The sequence below is a fragment of the Notamacropus eugenii genome, chromosome 1 (genome assembly GCF_028372415.1).
Source record: "Notamacropus eugenii isolate mMacEug1 chromosome 1, mMacEug1.pri_v2, whole genome shotgun sequence".
NCBI classification, from domain to species: Eukaryota; Metazoa; Chordata; class Mammalia; order Diprotodontia; family Macropodidae; genus Notamacropus; species Notamacropus eugenii.
In genome coordinates this window covers 522,850,046-522,858,234 of record NC_092872.1, presented here as the reverse complement: position 1 = coordinate 522,858,234, position 8,189 = coordinate 522,850,046, and positions in this window count along the sequence as shown.

Genomic DNA, 8,189 nt, shown 5'->3' with positions numbered 1-8,189 from the left:
TTTCTGTTTCTTAAGAAACAAGCATGGGGCAGGTAAGTGGCGAAGTGAGTAGAATACCGGCCTTGGAATCAGAGGGACCTGAGGTCAAATCTGGCCGTAGACATTTGATACACTAGCAATGTGACCTTGGGCAAGTCACTTAACCCCAATTGCTTTGCAGTCCTCCCCCCAAAAAACAAAAACAAAACAAGAAACAAGCATGACTATTTCAGAGAAGCATGTGAAGATATCCATAAACTGACACAAAGTGTAGTCAACAGGAAAACTAGATGTACATAGTGACTACAACAATGTAAATGGAGAGTATAATGAATGAAACCAAACTGGATGTTGTTTTAAGTATAGCCCTAAAAAAAAAAAATGGTCAAAAAAATGAATCTGAGGAAAAAGCTGCCCTTGCCAAGGGCAACCTCTCTGTGCCCTTGATCCAATCTGCAGGGAACTTCACTCCCCATATCTCTTCCAAAATAGTGAATCAGCAAGCATCTGTTAAGTCCCTTCTGTGTTGCCCTCTCATCCTCTGACTGAGCCCACTTCACTATTGATTTTACAGACCTACTATATCTGAAAAAAACAACTAAGCATTCTATCCCACTATTCCTTCAAGTTATTTGGTTTTTTTCTTATTCAGCTAAGCTTAGGCAGTGCTTTCTACATTTGTACTCTCTAGGCCCAACCTGCGCAACATGGCAGCAGGTGGGGGCCAGAATTAAAATAGGCTAAACTTTGGACTGCAGATGGGTTTTGAGCGGCTCACTTTCCAAGTAAAGCTATAATTAGTGATCGAACTATTTTGTAAATAAATATTTTAAAAAGGGAGATTTTAATATCAGATATTAAAAGATTTTTATCATGAAATCACATGAATGTTAAAAAATTACTTTGCTAAGCAGTACAAGTTTTAATACATTTTTCAGGTTTTCTTACTGTTTACATTTAGTTGTAATAGGATATATTACAGTCTTGTCAGCAGTCAGTTTATCATCAGCTACTCTTTGCTGCATGGTCATACAGGGCAAACATTCTCAAAAACACTTTTTTTTTATTGGGACATAATCCAGAAACTAATCAGCAAACACTTCTTTACGAAGTCACCTTCAGTAAAAGACTTCCAGCAATTTCTTTAGAAATCTAAAAACTAACCTTTGTAGCTGCCTTATTTTCTGAGTTTACTTTTTTGGAAAACCATTGTTCCCCACTGAGATTTTTCAATAATTCGGACACTTTAATTTGTTTGGTTTTTTTTTTTTTTTTTTGGTGTCCAACTTGCCTAAGTCAGGATGTTTTGATTAGAAATGGCAACACAGATTGCATTCCTTCAGAGCAGCTATTCTCAGTGAAAAAGGCACAATATTTTGTCTCTTGTGTAAATAAACAAGTATGTCCACTGTGGCTTAAACACTCTGTTCTGATTCGATCTTTCATTTCTTTTTATCACTCATTTTACAAAGTCACCCCATAACTTTAATGTTAGAACCAAAAAATCTCCACTGCAACCACTCACATATAAAGAAATAACCGAACCGAGTGTCTAACCTTGGAGAGAGTGCCAGACACTTGTAACTTGGAGTCAGGCGAGCAGTGAAGGAAGGGAAGAAGCTCCTGAGTTGTTGCCGCTAATCACATCAACGGCGTCAGCTGCATTGTTGCATTCACTATGTCCATGTTCAATGCCAGTAATGACAGAGAACAGTGAAAAAGTATGACTCGCTCCTCTGAGACTAGAGACAGACTGACAATGGTTGTTTGCTTTAGGTCACAGGATAAACAGGAGAGAGTGCTCAGTGGCAATCCATCTGCCAAGTTACATGAAAGGCACAATAGTGACTGCTGGAAGATGGGTTAAGCAGGGGATGGACAAAGCACTTGACTTTCTTTTAAATCCTCTACATTTTTTGCAGGTCCTTTGGCAGGTCACAAGCTGCCCATGGACTGTATGTTATGTAGGTCTGCTCTAACCCTTTGTAATGTAACTGTACTTGTTTACAATGAATAAATGTTTCTTTTCTTTTTAAAAAAATCTTTTTTATTATAGACTTAAATACTAAAATTTAAATAGACAATACGAAAAGAAAAAGAAACAAATATTAAAACAAATGCAAAATAAGAAAAGAAAAAATGTCACATGCATAGCAGAACGTAAAAGAGAATTCAAAATGAAGCAATAAATTTCCATTTCAAGAAAACCTATGTAATAAATACTACGTATTATGTTGAGAGCTGTCCATCTTTGCTTCCTTGTAAAGTTTTCTTTTGTTCTTTGCTGGACACTTTTTACTTTGTTCCTTCCCCGGCCCACCTCCCCTCTCCCCAGCTCCCAAAAGGCTACAATAGAACGTGGATATATTTCTATGTAGTTATATATACATACACACATACATACATAAACATAAACTTTCCCTAAGAAATTCTACTCCTGATCTTTGTTTTTATGTTTTTTTGTCTTTATGTTTGTGTTTATTTCTTATTTGCTATCCTTCCTGATTCCTCTTTTACTTCTAACTGCTATGTTAGACTTACCTAACACTCCTCCAGGGATCTTTCCCTTATCCTCCCATTCCCTGAACCCTTTTCTATGCCCCACTTTGACCTATTCCTTTACCCTCCCCTCTCAAGATCCATCCCTTATACTCTGCCTACTCTCTATTCCCTTAGTATTTGTAATGCCAATGTGATATACCCAGAGCAGCTGCTATGAATGAATATACAGGCATATCTCATGGTTAGTTCGCAAAATATAACAAACTCTCTTCCTCTAATACAGAATCAAAATATTTACTTGAAGCATCCCTATTAGGATACTGGAAGGCAAGATTTAGTAAGATATTCATGGGGAACACTGGCATTTCTCTCCTTCAAGCCTCCCCAGGAGCAAGTTCCCCAAGGCAAGTTCTTCGCTCAGCCTTTCTCTCTCTATCTGCTTTCTCTGCTCACACCTTTCCCTCCAAGCAATACAGTATATACTGTTTCCAATCAAAGACTCAGCACTTGATTGACTTGGTGCCAAGAAGCTTTGAAATCAGCACTTAATTGGAAAGGTGTGGGAATCCTTGTGGCCCAGAGCCTTATTGGCTCTGCACCAGGGCTCCCTGTGAGACCTATTAAATGGGTGGGAAGATCTTATATCCCATTAACATTACAGTGTTTATTTCTTTCTGAATTTAGAAGACTTTTACACTCTTCTGAAGGTATATGTATTGTTCCCTGTTGAACCCATTCCCAATGAAAGTAGATTTCCAGAACTAACAGCCCTCCTCCTATATCTAATTCTCTGGATCAAGTTCTTCCTCTCATACCTCATTTGCATAAGAAAATTACTCATTTTAGTTGTTCCTGAATGGTTTTACTTTTTAAAGTCATATCATACTCATATCTACCCCATTCTTTCTTATGAACTACCCAGTTACTAATAACAATCTTAGACATACATTTAAAATTTTACATACATGAAAGGTAAACAATCTGTCCTTATTGAGTCCCTTGTAATTAGTGTTTGATATGTATCTTATATTTCTCTTGACTCTTGTATTTCAAATCTAATATTAAGTTCAGGTTGTTGTTTTTTATAACAAAGTCTGGAAAAGTCTGACAATTCATTAAGTATCCATTTTTTTATTCATTCAAGATCATGCTTAGCTTTGCTAGGTATGATATTTTTGGCTGGAACTCCAGTTCTTTTGATCTTTGATATATGGTGTTCCAAGAACTGCAGCTTTTAGTGTTTCAGCTGCTAAATCTTGCATTATACTAATTGTGGCACCACCATATTTAAATTGTTTTTTTTCTTATTGTTTGTTATATTTTGTCTTTGAGCTACGGGTTTCAGAATTTGATTATAATGTTCTTGAGGGTTTTCTTTGTAGTATTTCAGGTGGTGATTGGTGGATTTTTGTTCTATTTCTACTTCCCCTCTTGTTTTAATGCTTCAGAACAATCTAAAAAAGTATTTCTCGTATTATTATATTAAGATTCTTTTTTTGATCATAGCTTTTAGGTAGTCTGATTATTCTTGTGTTTTCTTGATCTCTTCTCTAGATCAGTTGTTTTTTCTTATGAGCTGTTTCACATTCTCTTCTATTTTTTCATTCTTTATATTTTGTTTTATTATTTCTTGATCTTTTATAACTTCACTGGCTTTCCCTTTCCCAATTCTGATTTTCAAGGAGTTGTTTTCTTCCTTAAGATTCTAGATCTCCTTTTCTAATTGGTTGACTTCCTTTTCATTATCTTCTTGTTTTCCTTTTTTTCTTTTTAAAAAATATTTATTTGGTTTTAGTTTTTGATATTCACTTTTATAAGATTTTGACTTTTAAATTTTCTTCCCCTCCTTCTCTGCCCTCCTCCCCAAGACAGCATGTAATCTGATATAGGCTATACATGTACAATTGTATTAAACATATTTCCATATTAGTCATGTTATAAAGAAGAGTTAGAACCAAAGGGGAAAACCATGAAAAAGAAAACAAAGAGAAAACAGTATGCTTTGATCTGCATCCAGACTCCGTAGTTCTTTCTCTGGATGTGGATAGCATTTTCCATCATGAATCTTTTTGGAATTGTCTTGGATCATTGTATTGCTGAGAAGAATTAAGTCTATTGTAGCTGTGTTAATTGGAAGTAGTATAGTCATCTGAAATGGCTCCAGAACAGAACCTTCCCTGTTTCTGTAGGGGATTCCACCATCCTTCTAGTTACCCAGGTTTGCCACCTCATCCAAGTATTCTCTCTCTTCCCTAATCCCATCTATCAGTTGCCATTCCTTGTTCATTCTATCTTCACAACTCCCATACAATAATCAATGTATATTGATTATTGCTACTACAGTTAGAATTGGTATGAATATTTTGTTTTATCTGGCCTCATTTTTATTTTTTGAGTTTTTAATTTAATCTTATTAGTTCATTAAAACTTTTCTCTTTCTTTTAAAAAATTGTATTTTATTTTCCCCCAGTTACACGTCAAAACAATTTTTAACATTCATTTTTAAGACTTTGAGTTCCAAATTCCTACTCTTCGTTCCCCACATCCTCATTGAGAAGGCAAGCAGTTACATATAGGTTATACATGTGTAGTCATGCAAAACATTTCCATTTCAGTCGTGTGAAAGAAAACATAAGCAAAAAAGGCCTCAAGAAAAATAAAGTAAAAAAAAATGCTTCAGTCTGTATTTAGAGACCATCAATTCTTTTTCTGGGAATGGATAGTATTTTTCATTACAAGTCCTTCAGAGTTGTCTTGGATCATTCATTGTACTGCTGAGAATAGCTAAGTTATTCACAGTTGATCATCTTATAATATTGCTGTTACTTTGTAGACAGTACATTTCGTTTTGCAACAGCTCATGCAGATCTTTCTAGGTTTTTCTGAGAGCATCCTCCTCCTCATTTCTTATAGCACAATAGTATTTCATCACAATCATATACACCAACTTGCTCAGCCATTCCCCAATTGATGGGCATCCCCTCAATTTCCAATTCTTTGCCACCAGAAAAGAGTTGCTATAAATATTTTTGTACATATAGGTCCTTTTCTTTTTTTAAAAAAATCTCTTTTGGGATACAAACCTATTAGCAGCATTGCTAGGTCAAAGGGTGTGCATGGTTTTATTGACCTATGGGTATAGTTCCGAATTGCTCTAAGGAGTGGTTGAATCAGCTCATAACTCCAGCAACAGTGCATTAATGTCTCATTTTCCTCAATCCCCTCCACCATTTGTTTTTTTCCTTTTCTGTCCTATTAACCAATCTAATAGGTATGAGGTAGAATCTCATAATTATTTCAATTTGCATTTCTCTAATCAATAGTGAGTTAGAGCATTTTTTCCATATGGCTATATAGAGCGTGATTACTTCATCCAAAAACTGTTCATATCTTTTGATCATTTATCAGTTGGTAAATTGCTCTTTTTTATATAAAATTTGACTCCGTTCTCTATATGTTTGAGACAAGGCATTTATCAGAGAAACTTGCTTCAAAATTTTTTCAGTTACTATTGCTAATTGTACTTCCTTCCATCCTATTCCCCCCACCCCATTTATTCTATTCTATCTTTTCATCCTGTCCCTCCTTGAAAGTGCTTTGCTTCTTTCTACTGCCTCCCCAAATATGCCCTCCCTTCTATCCCCCCCCCCACTTTCTCTTACCCCCTTCCCCTCATATTTTCCTGTAGGATCAGATAGATTTCTGTATCCAATTAAATGTGCATATTATTCACTCTTTCAGCTGATGTTACTAAGGTTCACTCACTCCCTAAACTCCCTCCTCTTCTCCTCCCATTGTAAAAGCTTTTCCTTGCCTCTTTTATATGAGATCATTTACCCCATTTTATCTCTCCCTTTCCCTTTCTCCTAATACATTCCTCTCTCTCTCCCCTTAATTTTATTTTTTTTTAGGTATCATCCCTTCATATTCAACTTACACCTGTGGCCTCTGTCTATATATACTCCTTCTAATTATCCTAATAGTGAGAAAGATCTTATGACTTACAGGTATCATCTTCCATTGTAGGAATATAAACAGTTTAACCTTATTAAGTCCCTTATGATTTCCCTTTTCTGTTTGCCTTTTTATGCTTCTTTTGAGTATTATATTTGAAGGTCAGATTTTCTATTTAGCTCTGGTCTTTTCATCAAGAATACTTGAAAATCTTCTTATTGTTGAATATCCATATTTTTCCTTTGGAGGATTATATTCAGTTTTTCTGGTTAGGTGATTCTTGGTTGTAATTCTAGTTCTTTTACTCTGGAATATCATATTCCAAGCCCTCTGATCCTTTGATATAGAAGCTGCTAAAGCTTATGTTATCCTGATTGTGGTCTCATGATACTTGAATTGTTTCTTTCTGGCTTCTTGCTATGTTTTCTCCTTGACCTGGGAGCTCTGGAATTTGGCTGTAATATTCCTGGGAGTATTTGTTTTGGCATCTCTTTCAGGAGGTAATCAGTGGATTCTTTCAATTCCTATTTTACCTTCTGGTTCTAGAATATCAGGGCAATTTTCCTTGATAATTTCTTGAATGATGATGTGTAGGCTCTTTTCTTTCTTCCTTCTTCCTTCTTTCTTCTTTCTTTCTTTCTCTTTCTTTCTTTCTTTCTTTCTTTCTTTCTTTCTTTCTTTCTTTCTTTCTTTCTTTCTTTCTTTCTTTCTTTCTTTCTTTCTTTCTTTCTTCCTTCCTTCCTTCCTTCCTTCCTTCCTTCCTTCCTTCCTCTCTCTCACTCTCTCTCTTTCCCTCTCTCCCTCCCTTCTTTCTTTCTTTCTTTCTTTCTTTTCATGACTTTTAGGTAGTATAATAATTTTTGAATTATCTCTCCTGGATCTAATTTCTAGACTAATTGTTTTTCCAATGAGATGTTTCACATTGTCTTTTTATTATTCTTTTGGTTTTATTTTATTGATTCTTGATTTCTCATTAAGTCATTAGCTTCCATTTGCTCAGTACTAATTTTTAAGAAATTATTTTCTTCAGTGACCTTTGAACCTCCTTTTTACATTTGGCCAATTTTGCTTATTAAGGCATTCTTCTCTTCTTTGACTTTTTGTACCTCTTTTACCATTTGACCTAGTGTTTTTTTTAAGGTGTTATTTTATTCTGTATTTTTTTGTGTCTCCTTTACCAAGCTGTTAACTCATTTTTCATGATTTTCTAATATCACTCTCATTTCTCTTCCCATTTTTTCCTCTACCTCTCTTACTTGATTTTTTAAAATCCTTTCTGAGCTCTTCTATGATCTGAGACTAATTCATATTTTTCTTGGAGGCTTTGGATATAGGAATTTTGATTTTGTTATCTTCTTCTGAGTGTGAGTTTTGATCTTCCTTGTCACCATAGAAACTTTCTGTGGTCAGAATTTTTTTCTATTATTTGCTCATTTTCCCAGCCTGTTTCTTGACTTTTAAATCTTTGTCAAAGTAAGGCTGTGCTTTCAGGGTGGAGGGCACACTGTCCCAAGCTTCAGGGTTTTTGTGCAGCTACTTTCAGAGATACTTCTAGGGATCTGTAAGTTTTCAGTTCTTCCAAGGTGGAAAGATCTAAGGAGAGGTGTTTGCTGCTCTCCTGGGCTGTGCTGTAGTCTGTGAGTGACCACAAGCACTCTTTTCTGCCCTGAAACTATGATAAGGGTTTTCACTCTACTGCGGCTGCAAGCTCTGTTATACTAGTGCCCCTCTTTGCCCTGAGACTGTTGCCCAGG